Here is a 16,868-nt window from a genome sequence, read left to right as displayed (position 1 = left end):
GATTCCTTTTTGCGGGCATGAAGTTGAGGGTCACAACTATTGTATGCTCTCTCTCTCTCTCTCTCTCTCTCTCTCTCTCTCTCTCTCATTCAAACAAACAAAGAAGAAACTAGTATCTCTCTCTGTCTCACGGCCGTGTTCTCTATCTCTCCACAAGTATTGCATGTTCTCTCTAACTCTCTGAAAAAAACAAACAAATAAGAAAATAGTCTCTCTCTCTCTCTCTCTCTCAAACAAACAAATAAGAAACTAGTCTCTCTCTCTCTCTCTCTCTCTCTCTCTCTCTCTCAAACAAACAAATAAGAAACTAGTCTCTCTCTCTCTCTCTCTCTCTCTCTCTCTCTCAAACAAACAAATAAGAAACTAGTCTCTCTCTCTCTCTCTCTCTCTCTCTCTCTCTCAAACAAACAAAGAAGAGACTAGTCTCTCTCTCTCTCAAACAAACAAATAAGAAACTAGTATCTCTCTCTCTTTCTCTCTCTCTCTCTCAAATAAGAAACTAGTCTATCTCTCTCTCTCTCTCTCTCAAACACAAAAGAAACTAGTCTCTCTCTCTCTCTCTCTCTCAAATAAACAAAGAAACTAGTCTCTCTCTCTCTCTCTCTCTCAAATAAGAAACTAGTCTCTCTCTCTCTCTCTCTCAAATAAGAAACTAGTCTCTCTCTCTCTCAATCAAACAAAGAAGAAAGCATTGAGATTGGCCAACAAAATGGATCTTCTTCCAATACATTATCCTTAAGTAAGATACGAGCCTTACAAGGCATACACAATCTTGTACAAATGGCTAATCCTTCAAAACAGGATATGTTCTATCATGTGACAAGGCATTCTGAATATTGATAGGTGTGAGGATTGGCTGATGAATAAACATATTCTCATTTTGGTTCAAGCCTAGCACACACAAAAACACAAAATAGATGTGCTTACATGCTAGGTAGGGCTTTGCCTTTGCCTCCCTTTCCCCAAAGTCTGGATATGTACACCTTGGCATATCTCTTAGATGTACCTCATACACATCTACCTTTTGGTCCTCCGAATGAGATTCTACCTTGAATATCTCATATAGAAGCTCATGCTTCACGATCTCCTCCACCACTGCAGTATTGAGTGATAGTGCTTTTTTAATTATTTTCATAGCTTCCTCTGAAACAGTGGCACGATACCTCGCACGAATTCCGTTTCAACTGTGTGGACTTGCACTACTGCTTTGAATTCTTGAACGACTACTTGTGGCCATATTTACATTGATATTTGTTGGTGTGGATGAAATTCCACCTTCTTGTGTGGAGCATCCACCGGTGCCAACGGTCATCACATGTATGAGCGAGAGACGAGACGTGTCTCATTCGCAGGTGAGCTTCGGTGTGCTCAGGAGCCAAAAATGGATGCATTGTTCTTTGATGCATCCGATTCTCTTGAGGATACAGCTGTGCATGATATGTCTGCAGTTGAGTTAGCGATTGCAGAGGTAGAGCGGCTTTGCTCTATTGAGTCATAGCAGGGCGAGCCATCGGGTATGATGGCGGAGATGACTGATTTGGATGCTGCGGATGCAGCGATTATGCAGTCATTTCTTGATATGCTTATGCCAGATGCTGACATGGTTATGCCAGGACACTAGGATCCAGTCTCTATGGATGCGGGGAAGATGATGAGTACCCCGGGATCGACACATCCATACTCGACTTGTCCTAATGAGGATGCAGTAGATGCATATTGCACTGGGATCTGATATGGTCAGGTTATCCGAGATTGTGCAGGTTTCATCAACGTTCGGGATTCTCATGTACGACCTTCTAGTGTCGAGACCCGACATAGCAGCTCTGCAGAGTGGGAGCATTTGCAGTGGGAGTTGTTAATCATATGGTGACTGACACTGGCATGGAGCATGGTGGAGCTACGCAGGTCATTACAAGATACCTGCAGGATGTGTGTGCATGCTCTAGCAGGGATACACATGTATGGTTATTGCTAGAGCGGATACATATGCATGCATGCAGCTCGAGAGAGAGCGTGGGCGTTGGTTGAGAGTCAGTCATATCTCTCATCCATTGTACATACACTAGTTGTAGGCTAGTAGGCTCTCACTTATCAGCACATTGGCTTTTAAGTGGGAGGTTGTTGGGGTAAAAGGCCATTGGCCAGCCGCCCAGTGTGAACGCCCACTAACACTAACATACACTACATAAGTGTATAGCCATTCTATTGTGGATGATGCAGAATAAGCTACATGAGGTAGCACCATATCCTGTGTCCCTCTTCCTCTCTCCCTCTCTCCTTGTGTGTGTGCTCCGTCGATCCCCACAAATTACGTGTCTAACAAAAGCTCGGGGTAACTTTGAGCTGGACACTTTTAAGAATGCTCAAAACCGGGAAGTACTATCCAGCTGCATCTTGGGTAATTCCAAAGGCCGGGAATGGTATGGATAGTAAGAGAGCCTCCTTTGTTTGGAAGATTATGATGATGCCACAAGAGAGCCAATGTGTTGACATAGAGAATATCTTCTTTATGGAATCTCGTTCTTTCAGGTACTTTGGAGAACGGAAAGAAGGGATCGTCGATGAAGATGAGGAGGCTGCGCAGGCGCTAGGGGCCATCGGCTCGCACGAGAACCCCATCGACATTCTACACAATGAGGACTCCCCGCCGCCGCAGCCTATGTACTATGAAAAGTTCACCTCCGTTTGGGAGAGGCCTACCACTATGGATGGTCGTGCCAGCTTTCTCAAAGGAATACCTGAAGGCGAGGACTTTGTCCCGTTGGGGGACAAGAGCCCTCAAAAAGATGCTTGCTTCATATCTTGACTTTCAGTTTGTAGTCTCAGAGCTAATGTAAAAAAACACTTATGCATTAGTTTGAATTATGCAGTTTCTAGTGTTGGTTCTTGTTTTGGGCTTTGCTCCCTTGTGAAGCAGCCTTGTAAAAAGTTGTGGGATCCCCAATATGAATAAAGGTTGTGCTTTTACACATATGTCTCTCGCTTTTCAAAGTTTTGTTTGTGAATATGTCGGGTGCGTCGCAATCAACGTTGTAAACGCTCTGCCTCTATTTTTTTCGAATTGTTAAAACAATAGCTAACGCTCTACTTATCTTCGTTTAAAAAATATTAAAATCGAAGTATTCAAATTTTAAACCTTAGGTGCTCTAAACTAAGGTTTCATTTTTTTTTGTACCTTAGTATAACCTAAGGTATTAATTAATGCCCCGCGCGACAGCGGGGCATTAGTTAATGTACCTATCAAAAAGTTGTGAATATGTACCTATCAAATATTGTTCATCACATGCCATGAGGTGAGTGTTCAAGAACAATGTCATAAAGGGGGACGTACCCTCGAGCTCCGAAACGAGGATTTGTAGAGGCAATTCCTCTCATTTGCATCAAAAAGTTAAGACCACACATAGAGGGACAAAGCAAAAAGTCCTTATAAATCAGAATATTATTGTGGTTGCATGGCCATTTTGCTCACAATGAGGCTGACTTGGCTTCCAGGATTTCTCGTTCACAAGAAATCTAGATTCAAGGGTTTAGGGTCTAGGGTCTAAAAACTGGGATACTGCAAGACAACTACGACCAAGTGCGGCAACGCAAGTGGAGAAAAAAAATGCAAAAAGCCGATTTTCGGGGGCCGGCTTCATGCTAGCAAAGTGATGCACCGGTAAAAAGAGTCGAGCAGGGCTACTTTTGAGATTTCTCGTTCACAAGATCGCACTGTGACGCGAGTGAAGAGGATACGTCTCGAAAGTAGAAGGGAGCCAAGAGATTTCTCATTCACAGGATCGCACTGAGGCGCAAGTGAAGAGGATACGTCTCAAGACAAAGAGGTGGCTAACCTTCCTACCTCAGCGGGAAGTGATGAGTAGGCAGAAAAAGGTGCTAAAACATATTACATTCATGGCTCTAGCAAAGCTCAAACTCCAAGCAGTCACAAAAGGACCTTCCAGAATTCCGTTGTCAATATCACAGTTTAAGCTGCTCATAATTTATCCAATCACACGACAAAGTTTAATGCTGCTCATAATTTATCCAATCACACGGCAATACCACTTTCAAATATCAAACTGAAAGGGAATTTGAACAACAGCTGCTGATGGGTCGCAATATCCAAGTGCAGAGCTTCACACACTAGACATCAAGTCGATGCCCATGGTGTTTATTATGGTGAGCAGAGCTGAGCACCTCAGCAACCGACCGGGCAGCGGCAGTCGGACCGAGACCCCAGACCGTTGCAGCAGCTGGCGAAATTGCTGAGCCTCTCGCTGATCTGGTTGGCGGGGCAGTCGTTGCCGGAAGCGGCTCCTCCGACGCTCATGCAGCAGGCAACGGTGGCGGCGACGTTGCCACCGCACTTGCAAGCCTCTGTGGCAGTGCACAGAGCGATGATGGTGACGATAGTGAAAATGATCTTCATCATGGCGATAGGATACCTAGACAAAGAAGAAAGGATACCTACCCAGATACTTATAAGTTATAAGACGTTGCCAACTTGCCGCTGTGGCAATGCACAGAGCGATGATGGTGACGATAGCTAAAATGATCTTCATGATGGCGGTTGAAGTCATTAGTGTGAAGGTGCGGTCCAGCTGGCCCAACCCAAGGTGACCCTCAGGAGTCGGGACTCGGACAGTACTCTCTCCTGAGGCAAGGCGACACGCCACCCACCTTCTGCGCCACGCGTTGAACCAGCAAGGGGCGTTTTCTGCATGCCACCTACCGGTAAGCCACTCAACACTCATATTTGAAGGGCTACCCCTTCTTTTATTTTGAAGGCTAATTTGATAAACCACCTTTCCAACTAGAAGATTAAGTTTCAAGGCCACCCTTCTTTTGCAAAGGAAAACCCCCCGCGACCTCTTCTTGGCACCTTGATCCTCATATTATTCATGATCTCTCTACATCTTTTCAAACCAATCGTCATCTTTTTTTTTTTTCAATATCCTCATCTCCAACCCATCTCCATCGTCTCTTTTTCCTTAATGTACACGTCTTCTTCTACACCTTTCTACTCCTATTATTCAAGATTTCTCTACAATTTTTCAAACCAATTGCCATCCAACCCATCTCCATCGTCTCTTTATATACACCTTACTCCTCCTTTATTTATTCACGATCTCACTATAGTTTTTCATCTTCTTTTTTTCAATATCCTCATTTCCAACCCATCTCCATCCTCTCTTTCTACTCCTATTATTCAAGATTTCTCTACAATTTTTCAAACCAATTGCCATCCAACCCTTCGCCATCGTCTCTTTTTCCTTAATGTACACGTCTTCTTGTACACCTTTCTACTCCTATTATTCAAGATTTCTCTACAATTTTTCAAACCAATTGCCATGCAACCCATCTCCATCGTCTCTTTATATACACCTTACTCCTCCTTTATTTATTCACGATCTCACTATAGTTTTTCATCTAATGTACACGTCTTCTTGTACACCTTTCTACTCCTATTATTCAAGATTTCTCTACAATTTTTCAAACCATCGTCTCTTTATATACACCTTACTCCTCCTTTATTTATTCACGATCTCACTATAGTTTTTCATCTTCTTTTTTTCAATATCCTCATTTCCAACCCATCTCTATCCTCTCTTTCTACTCCTATTATTCAAGATTTCTCTACAATTTTTCAAACCAATTGCCATCCAACCCTTCGCCATCGTCTCTTTTTCCTTAATGTACACGTCTTCTTGTATACCTTTCTACTCCTATTATTCAAGATTTCTCTACAATTTTTCAAACCAATTGCCATCCAACCCATCTCCATCGTCTCTTTATATACACCTTACTCCTCCTTTATTTATTCACGATCTCACTATAGTTTTTTATCTTCTTTTTTTCAATATCCTCATTTCCAATCCATCTCCATCCTCTCTTTCTATCAAGATTTCTCTACAATTTTTCAAACCAATTGCCATCCAACCCATCTCCATCGTCTCTTTATATACACCTTACTCCTCCTTTATTTATTCACGATCTCACTATAGTTTTTCATCTTCTTTTTTTCAATATCCTCATTTCCAACCCATCTCCATCCTCTCTTTCTACTCCTATTATTTAAGATTTCTCTACAATTTTTCAAACCAATTGCCATCCAACCCTTCGCCATCGTCTCTTTTTCCTTAATGTACACGTCTTCTTGTACACCTTTCTACTCCTATTATTCAAGATTTCTCTACAATTTTTCAAACCATCGTCTCTTTATATACACCTTACTCCTCCTTTATTTATTCACGATCTCACTATAGTTTTTCATCTTCTTTTTTTCAATATCCTGATTTCCAACCCATCTCCATCCTCTCTTTCTACTCCTATTATTCAAGATTTCTCTACAATTTTTCAAACCAATTGCCATCCAACCCTTCGCCATCATCTCTTTTTCCTTAATGTACACGTCTTCTTGTACACCTTTCTACTCCTATTATTCAAGATTTCTCTACAATTTTTCAAACCAATTGCCATCCAACCCATCTCCATCGTCTCTTTATATACACCTTACTCCTCCTTTATTTATTCACGATCTCACTATAGTTTTTCATCTTCTTTTTTTCAATATCCTCATTTCCAACCCATCTCCATCCTCTCTTTCTATCAAGATTTCTCTACAATTTTTCAAACCAATTGCCATCCAACCCATCTCCATCGTCTCTTTATATACACCTTACTCCTCCTTTATTTATTCACGATCTCACTATAGTTTTTCATCTTCTTTTTTTCAATATCCTCATTTCCAACCCATCTCCATCCTCTCTTTCTACTCCTATTATTTAAGATTTCTCTACAATTTTTCAAACCAATTGCCATCCAACCCTTCGCCATCGTCTCTTTTTCCTTAATGTACACGTCTTCTTGTACACCTTTCTACTCCTATTATTCAAGATTTCTCTACAATTTTTCAAACCATCGTCTCTTTATATACACCTTACTCCTTCTTTATTTATTCACAATCTCACTATAGTTTTTCATCTTCTTTTTTTCAATATCCTCATTTCCAACCCATCTCCATTCTCTCTTTCTACTCCTATTATTCAAGATTTCTCTACAATTTTTCAAACCAATTGCCATCCAACCCATCTCCATCGTCTCTTTATATACACCTTACTCCTCCTTTATTTATTCACGATCTCACTATAGTTTTTCATCTTCTTTTTTTCAATATCCTCATTTCCAACCCATCTCCATCCTCTCTTTCTACTCCTATTATTCAAGATTTCTCTACAATTTTTCAAACCAATTGCCATCCAACCCATCTCCATCGTCTCTTTATATACACCTTACTCCTCCTTTATTTATTCACGATCTCACTATAGTTTTTCATCTTCTTTTTTTCAATATCCTCATTTCCAACCCATCTCCATCCTCTCTTTCTACTCCGATTATTCAAGATTTCTCTACAATTTTTCAAACCAATTGCCATCCAACCCATCTCCATCGTCTCTTTTTCCTTAATGTACACGTCTTCTTGTACACCTTTCTACTCCTATTATTCAAGATTTCTCTACAATTTTTCAAACCAATTGCCATCCAACCCATCTCCATCGTCTCTTTATATACACCTTACTCCTCCTTTATTTATTCACGATCTCACTATAGTTTTTCATCTTCTTTTTTTCAATATCCTCATTTCCAACCCATCTCCATCCTCTCTTTCTACTCTTATTATTCAAGATTTCTCTACAATTTTTCAAACCAATTGCCATCCAACCCATCTCCATCGTCTCTTTATATACACCTTACTCCTCCTTTATTTATTCACGATCTCACTATAGTTTTTCATCTTCTTTTTTTCAATATCCTCATTTCCAACCCATCTCCATCCTCTCTTTCTACTCCTATTATTCAAGATTTCTCTACAATTTTTCAAACCAATTGCAATCCAACCCATCTCCATCGTCTCTTTATATACACCTTACTCCTCCTTTATTTATTCACGATCTCACTATAGTTTTTCATCTTCTTTTTTTCAATATCCTCATTTCCAACCCATCTCCATCCTTTCTTTCTACTTCTATTATTGAAGATTTCTCTACAATTTTTCAAACTAATTGCCATCCAACCCTTCGCCATCGTCTCTTTTTCCTTAATGTACACGTCTTCTTGTACACCTTTCTACTCCTATTATTCAAGATTTCTCTACAATTTTTCAAACCAATTGCCATCCAACCCATCTCCATCGTCTCTTTATATACACCTTACTCCTCCTTTATTTATTCACGATCTCACTATAGTTTTTCATCTTCTTTTTTTCAATATCCTCATTTCCAACCCATCTTCATCCTCTCTTTCTACTCCTATTCTTCAAGATTTCTCTACAATTTTTCAAACCAATTGCCATCCAACCCATCTGCATCGTCTCTTTATATACACCTTACTCCTCCTTTATTTATTCACGATCTCACTATAGTTTTTCATCTTCTTTTTTTCAATATCCGCATTTCCAACCCATCTCCATCCTCTCTTTCTACTCCTATTATTCAAGATTTCTCTACAATTTTTCAAACCAATTGCCATCCAACCCATCTCCATCGTCTCTTTATATACACCTTACTCCTCCTTTATTTATTCACGATCTCACTATAGTTTTTCATCTTCTTTTTTTCAATATCCTCATTTCCAACCCATCTCCATCCTCTCTTTCTACTCCGATTATTCACGATTTCTCTACAATTTTTCAAACCAATTGCCATCCAACCCATCTCCATCGTCTCTTTTTCCTTAATGTACACGTCTTCTTGTACACCTTTCTACTCCTATTATTCAAGATTTCTCTACAATTTTTCAAACCAATTGCCATCCAACCCATCTCCATCGTCTCTTTATATACACCTTACTCCTCCTTTATTTATTCACGATCTCACTATAGTTTTTCATCTTCTTTTTTTCAATATCCTCATTTCGAACCCATCTCCATCCTCTCTTTCTACTCCTATTATTCAAGATTTCTCTACAATTTTTCAAACCAATTGCCATCCAACCCATCTCCATCGTCTCTTTATATACACCTTACTCCTCCTTTATTTATTCACGATCTCACTATAGTTTTTCATCTTCTTTTTTTCAATATCCTCATTTCCAACCCATCTCCATCCTCTCTTTCTACTCCTATTATTCAAGATTTCTCTACAATTTTTTAAACCAATTGCCATCCAACCCATCTCCATCGTCTCTTTATATACACCTTACTCCTCCTTTATTTATTCACAATCTCACTATAGTTTTTCATTATCCTCATTTCCAACCCATCTCCATCCTCTCTTTCTACTCCTATTATTCAAGATTTCTCTACAATTTTTCAAACCAATTGCCATCCAACCCATCTCCATCGTCTCTTTATATACACCTTACTCCTCCTTTATTTATTCACGATCTCACTATAGTTTTTCATCTTCTTTTTTTCAATATCCTCATTTCCAACCCATCTCCATCCTCTCTTTCTACTCCTATTATTCAAGATTTCTCTACAATTTTTCAAACCAATTGCCATCCAACCCATCTCCATCGTCTCTTTTTCCTTAATGTACACGTCTTCTTGTACACCTTTCTACTCCTATTATTCAAGATTTCTCTACAATTTTTCAAACCAATTGCCATCCAACCCATCTCCATCGTCTCTTTATATACACCTTACTCCTCCTTTATTTATTCACGATCTCACTATAGTTTTTTATCTTCTTTTTTTCAATATCCTCATTTCCAACCCATCTCCATCCTCTCTTTTTCCTTCATGTGCACCTTCCTCCTATTATTCTTTTTTGTCATCTTCTTTTTTTTTCAATATCCTCATTTTCAACTCATCTCCATCCTCTCTTTTTCCTTCTTAATCCTCATCTCTAACCCCCATCTCCATTGTTTCTTTTTTCTTCCTATGCAGCTCTTCATCCGCACCTTCCTCCTCCTATTATTCATGATCTCTCTATATTTCTTTTTCAAACAAGTCACCATCTTTGTTTTTTCAATGTCCTCATCTCCATCGTCTCTTTTTTCTTCCCGCATATCTTGTTTCTTCTATGACTAATAATATCTCTATTTTTGTTTTCAACAGCCTACTTTTACATGGTGATTCATGAAAACAAGAATGAAAAAGAAGATGACAGTTTGTTTGGTTGAAAATATTGGAAATAAGAATAGCAATGAACACACCAATTCACTAACCCTCTATGTGCAATGTGCATTCACTTTGTGGTAGCTAGCCAAGTTAGGTATATTCTAGAATGTAGCTTTTATAATGAATTATAATTCATGGTAGATATGATAGTAGCTTATAGATACTAGAATTGAGAAATTAGAATCTTAACTTACAAGTGAATTGAGAGATTAGAATCTCAACTTACAAGATCCGACTACCCACTTACAAGTTACAATGTACAAAGTTACAACCTACATCCTACATCTTACACACACATATACACACATTTCCAAATTCTCATAGAAGGAAAAATTTATGTATGACCCTTCTTTTGAAAATTTGAAAAACTCCTTACCCTTAAAAGTTGAAGGGTAATCTTATCTTTGATGTTTCTTTTGAAGGCCACTTGTGAAAAAACCCTTCATGTGAAGGGTAAAACCCCTTTGGAAGGGTACTGCAACCTTCAAATTCTAGCCCTGTGGGTAGGTGTCTAAATAGAAGGGACACGTGTTGAATGGTGTCTTTTCTTTTTCATGTGCCTAAGATGTGAAACGTAAAGGTTTAAACCTAAATGAAATGACAGCCTGGATTTACATATCTTATCGAAATTGAAACTTTAATATAGCCAAATGGACGGTCGAGATTGGGGAAGGAGATGGATCGACGGTGCAGAGGCAGCCGCAAAAGGGGAGACAAAGCGAACGGTTCAGAAACGGTTTGTTGTAAGCAGCGAAGGCTTAAAAGGGAGGGTTAAGAGAGGCGGAGATCTTTTTGCGAACTGTTTATGCGAGGGTCGAAGGTGGCCGGCTTTCTTTTGACAAGGTGAGCCTTCGGGCTTAGTCTCCTCTGTTCATTTTTGGAGGCGAGAGACAGAAGGCTCTGCTCTCAGAGTCTCTGTGCGCTCTCGCAGACCGGCTAGGGTTTCGTCTTCTCTCACCAGATCATTGCCGTTCCGATATGTAAAGGAGAGCGCCTTGCACACTTTGCCTTTCTCCTTTACATATATTATTATTAGGGAGAGATAATGCAGATTGCAAATCCTCGGCGTCGGAAATTAGCTTCTCTGTGGTGCATACCGTGTTCCGATTGAAGAATGCATCCAACTAACAAAAACAATAGTTCAGCGGTGGCGCCAATTTGATCCAACTTTTTACAACCACAATAAGTTTCGCGATAATTGTCGCTACGATGGCTTTTTGTTTAGTCTCTGCGGTGCTTCACAGTATCAGTTTCTACTACACGAAATAGAAAAAAATGGCAGATGCTTCAAGGTGGGTAATAGATGTGCTTGCAACAAGAACGTTACAGAGGAGGAGCAAAATCCTTTGCCTTCAATAAAAGCAGGCGAAAACAAGAAGGTTGCTGAGCGATTGCGGAGATAGAGAATAGAATCGAAGCATTGAGGATCAATTCGACATTTGGGACGTCGGTAGTGAATCTCAATCTCCTCGTGGAGCTCCGCGATTATGCGATCTCGCACAGGATGTAAGAACCTCTCCACGGTGGCCGCCGTGATTAGCACGTTCTCAACGTCCAGCATAACTTGGGATGTGGGTAACGAGCCGTTGTCCTCGCTCGTGGAGTCTTTGTTTCCCTCGTTCTCGCCTCACTAACTTAGAATAACGACCTTCTCTGCGGCAATTGCACCCAATACCAACCACCAGAACTAATCACTGCATTGCAAAGTGCCGAAATCGCCAAGAAACCTTCCGTGCATGATTTTTACTAACCCTTTCTTGTGTCTCTTCATCGTATAAATCATGCAATATCTGAAAAAAATGATCCAGCAGCAAAGCATCGTATTCTATAAGCTTGTCATCTTCGGACACTTTGCCAGGCGCAAGTTTTCTCATTTGTTCGTCCATGGATGTCACAATTGGCAGCGATGGACATTTCCCACCATTGTCGACCCTGTGTCCATTGCCCGTCCATGCCAGCGGCCCAACACCTCTATACTGCACACTTTCGATGTGAAGAAGAAATAGGTACGGATGATATAGACGCAGCTCTTCGATCAATTTGATGGTAAACACTTCCTTCAATAAACTGGAGAAACGCAGCCGACGATCTCGATGGAGCCGGGTGAAGCCACACAGAAAATCTCTTGATTGCAAAGCTCGATCTCTCTCTTGCGACTCCTCGGATGCACAACCGTCCAAATCCGTTGACGCTAAATTCTCAGCTCTGCTTGCAGATCGATATGCACATCGATATACACATGCAAGCTGACAATGCTTCCTCAAATTCCCAGAACGTGATCAAGGCGGCGGGCCTCGCCCGCCGCGACGGCGTGTGCGTCTTGTATCGATACGAAAGGTCCCGAACCCGTGTGCCTTAGACGGCGAGCCGAGCCGCCGGTGTACGGGCTATGCCCCTGTCGGTGCGAGCAAGGCGCGTTGTGCCCCCGACGGGGCGGTGCGAGACGTAGCAGCCGCGGGCGGCGGACGGCGGCGGCCTCCGTTTCTCCACCCGGCCCGACCCCGGGATGTTACATGCGAGACGACGAGGACGGTGCCGGAATCGTCACGGCCTTGCCGGCCCGTGTTACATGCAAGCAAGGGCGCATCCGCGGGAGGTGAGCCGGCCGACAGTCGCCGCGTAATGGCCCATCCTGCTGGTGCCCGGCCCTTCTGCATTATGGTGAGTAGTCGTGCGATCGCATAACGTGGATGATGCGAGTGCCTCATGCCCGACCTGGCGGCGACCCAGTTTCGATGGCCCCGCGATGGCCGTTTGGCCAGCTCGGGCCGCCCGCATCCACGTCGTGAAGTGCGTGGAATGAATCGGAAGCACGCGGCTCCGGTGATTCGGGCCGCTTGTGTGACCGAGGATAGCTACATGGTTGATCCTGCCAGTAGTCATATGCTTGTCTCAAAGATTAAGCCATGCATGTGTAAGTATAAACTCTTTTGTACTGTGAAACTGCGAATGGCTCATTAAATCAGGTATAGTTTCTTTGATGGTACCTGCTACTTGGATAACTGTAGTAATTCTAGAGCTAATACGTGCACCAAATTTCGACTTCTGGAAGCGACGCATTTATTAGATAAAAGGCCGATGCGGGCTTGCCCGGTTATGCGATGAATCATGATAACTTCCCGAATCGCATAGCCTTGGTGCCGGCGATGCTTCATTCAAATTTCTGCCCTATCAACTTTCGATGGTAGGATAGAGGCCTACCATGGTGGGGACGGGTGACGGAGAATTAGGGTTCGATTCCGGAGAGGGAGCCTGAGAAACGGCTACCACATCCAAGGAAGGTAGCAGGCATGCAAATTACCCAATCTCGACACGGGGAGGTAGTGACAATAAATAACAATACTGGGCTTTTTCAAGTCTGGTAATTGGAATGAGTACAATCTAAATCCCTTAACGAGGATCCATTGGAGGGCAAGTCTGGTGCCAGCAACCGCGGTAATTCTAGCTCCAATAGTGTATGTTTAAGTTGTTGCAGTTAAAAAGCTCGTAGTTGGATCTCGAGGCGGGGCAGGGCGAGCGGTCCGCCTCTTTTGGTGTGCACTGGTCGCTCGGCCCTTTCTGTCGGGGACGCGCTCCTCACCTTAATTGGCTGGGACGCGGATTCGACGATGTTACTTTGAAAAAATTAGAGTGCTCAAAGCAAGCCTATGCTCTGAATACATTAGCATGGAATAATGCGATAGGACTCTGGTCCTATTGTGTTGGTCTTCGAGACCGGAGTAAGAGGAACTACTGCGAAAGCATTTGCCAAGGATGTTTTCATTAATCAAGAACGAAAGTTGGGGGCTCGAGGACGATCAGATACCGTCCTAGTCTCAACCATAAACGATGCCGACTAGGGATTGGCGGATGTTACTTTGATGACTCCGCCAGCACCTTATGAGAAATCAAAGTTTTTGGGTTCCGGGGGGAGTATGGTCGTGTTAACCCGCTCCGCACCTCGGGTTAGCAGGACCGTCCGCTCGCCTTTTCACACTAACACCCTAACGCGCGGATGTGCTTGTAATATAACCTTTTTGTGAAAACCGTGCTAAGCGCTGGATATTTTGTAAATGCGGGCCGAGCCTACAACATGTGTAGAGCCGGCCGTACTCATGAAAGCTAGTAGCTTAGGGATTTTGAAGAAGACGGCCGTCGGACATCTCATGGGCGGCTGGGCACTCTAACTTATGGGAGAGGTATATAAGTCAGTTTTGCTAATGAGAAAGGGCCAGACTTGAGACTTGAGACTTGAAACTTGTTGTCTCAAGTCTCTTTTTGTTGAGACTTGAGACGTGAGACTTGTTGGTTTGCAGAATTTAGACTTGTTGGTAGCGGCTTTGTGGCTTGCAGCTTATAGACTTGTAGCTTGTGGCTTGCCCGCAAGTCCACAAGCCCACACACCCACAAGATTTGTGGACTTGCGGACTCTCTTGTGGGCTTGAGGACTTACAGCTTTTGACTTGCGGTGGATCGGAGAAGAGAAGAGAAGAGGAGAGAGAGAGATTAGCAATCTAGCAACAACACTAAACACACACACATACCAATCCAAAAGCATGCAATAGCAAGAAGAAAGAAACATGCATGCTTCACCATAGCACAAAAGGCAAGAGCTAGAACACTCATGACTTCAAAAGTGAATAATGGGATTGGCCCTTTCTCATTAGCAAAACTGACTTATATACCTCTCCCAAAAGTTAGAGTGCCCAGTCGCCCATGAGATGTCCGGCGGCCGTCTTCTTCAAAATCCCTAAGCTACTGGCTTTCATGAGTACGTCCGGCTCTACACATGTTGTAGGCTCGGCCCGCATTTACAAAATATCCAGCGCTTAGTGCGGTTTTCACAAAAAGGTTATATTACAAGCGCATCCGCGCGTTAGGGTGTTAGTGTGAAAAGGCGAGCGGACGGTTCTGTTAACCCGAGGTGCGGAGCAGGTTAACACGACCATACTCCCCCCGGAACCCAAAAACTTTGATTTCTCATAAGGTGCTAGCGGAGTCATCAAAGTAACATCCGCCAATCCGTGGTCGGCATCGTTTATGGTTGAGACTAGGATGGTATCTGATCGTCCTCGAGCCCCCAACTTTCGTTCTTGATCAATGAAAACATCCTTGGCAAATGCTTTCGCAGTAGTTCCTCTTTCATAAATCCAAGAATTTCACCTCTGACAATGAAATACAAATGCCCCCAACCATAATCATTACTCCGGTCTCAAAGACCAACACAATAGGACCAGAGTCCTATCACGTTATTCCATGCTAATGTATTCAGAGCATAGGCTTGCTTTGAGCACTCTAAGTTTTTCAAAGTAACATCGCCGAATCCGCATCCCAGCCAATTAAGGTGAGGAGCGCGTCCCCGACAGAAAGGGCGGAGCGACTAGTGCACACCAAAAGAGGCGGACCGCTCGCCCCGCCCTGCCCCGAGATCCAACTACGAGCTTCTTAACTGCAACAACTTAAACATACGCTATTGGAGCTGGAATTACCGCGACAATTATCACGAAACTTATTGTGGTTGTAAAAAGCTGGATCAAATTGGCGCCACCGCTGAACAATTGTTTTTGTTCGTTGGATGCATTCTTCAATCGGAACACGGTATGCACCACAGAGAAGCTAATTTCCGACGCCGAGGATTTGCAACCTGCATTATCTCTCCCTAATAATAATATATGTAAAGGAGAAAGGCAAAGTGTGCAAGGCGCTCTCCTTTACATATCGAAACAGCAATGATCTGGTGAGAGAAGACGAAACCCTAGCCGGTCTGCGAGAGCGCACAGAGACTCTGAGAGCAGAGCCTTCTGTCTCTCGCCTCCAAAAATGAACAGAGGAGACTAAGCCCAAAGGCTCACCTTGTCAAAAGAAAGCCGGCCACCTTCAACCCTCGCATAAACAGTTCGCAAAAAGATCTCCACCTCTCTTAACCCTCCCTTTTAAGCCTTCGCTGCTTACAACAAACCGTTTCTGAACCGTTCGCTTTGTCTCCCCTTTTGCGGCTGCCTCTGCATCGTCGATCCATCTCCTTCCCCAATCTCGACCGTCCATTTGGCTATATTAAAGTTTCAATTTCGATAAGATATGTAAATCCAGGCTATCATTTCATTTAGGTTTAAACCTTTACGTTTCACATCTTAGGCACATGAAAAAGAAAAGACACCATTCAACACGTGTCCCTTCTATTTAGACACCTACCCACAGGGCTAGAATTTGAAGGTTGCAGTACCCTTCCAAAGGGGTTTTACCCTTCACATGAAGGGTTTTTTCACAAGTGGCCTTCAAAAGAAACATCAAAGATAAGATTACCCTTCAACTTTGAAGGGTAAGGAGTTTTTCAAATTTTCAAAAGAAGGGTCATACATAAATTTTTCCTTCTATGAGAATTTGGAAATGTGTGTATATGTGTGTGTAAGATGTAGGATGTAGGTTGTAACTTTGTACATTGTAACTTGTAAGTGGGTAGTCGGATCTTGTAAGTTGAGATTCTAATCTCTCAATTCACTTGTAAGTTAAGATTCTAATTTCTCAATTCTAGTTTCTATAAGCTACTATCATATCTACCATGATTTATAATTCATTATAAAATCTACATTCTAGAATGTACCTAATTTGGCTAGCTACCACAAAGTGAATGCACATTGCACATAGAGGGTTAGTGAATTGGTGTGTTCATTGCTATTCTTATTTCCAATATTTTCAACCAAACAAAGTGCCATCTTCTTTTTCATTCTTGTTTTCATGAATCACCATGTAAAAGTAGGCTGTTGAAAACAAAAATAGAGATATT

The 16,868-nt window shown here is 42.2% G+C and overlaps 1 pseudogene; it reads left to right on the top strand.

Moving 5' to 3' along the window:
- Positions 1–12,964: 12,964 nt before the first annotated feature.
- Positions 12,965–14,011, top strand: LOC147626842 (18S ribosomal RNA; annotated as a pseudogene).
- The last annotated feature ends 2,857 nt before the right edge of the window (positions 14,012–16,868 follow it).

Source organism: Cibotium barometz, chromosome 21 (genome assembly GCF_041138505.1).
Source record: "Cibotium barometz isolate CiBa-2024 chromosome 21, ASM4113850v1, whole genome shotgun sequence".
NCBI classification, from domain to species: domain Eukaryota; kingdom Viridiplantae; phylum Streptophyta; class Polypodiopsida; order Cyatheales; family Cibotiaceae; genus Cibotium; species Cibotium barometz.
The sequence above is the reverse complement of the archived record's forward strand: the minus strand, read 5'-3'. Positions and strand labels throughout refer to the sequence as shown.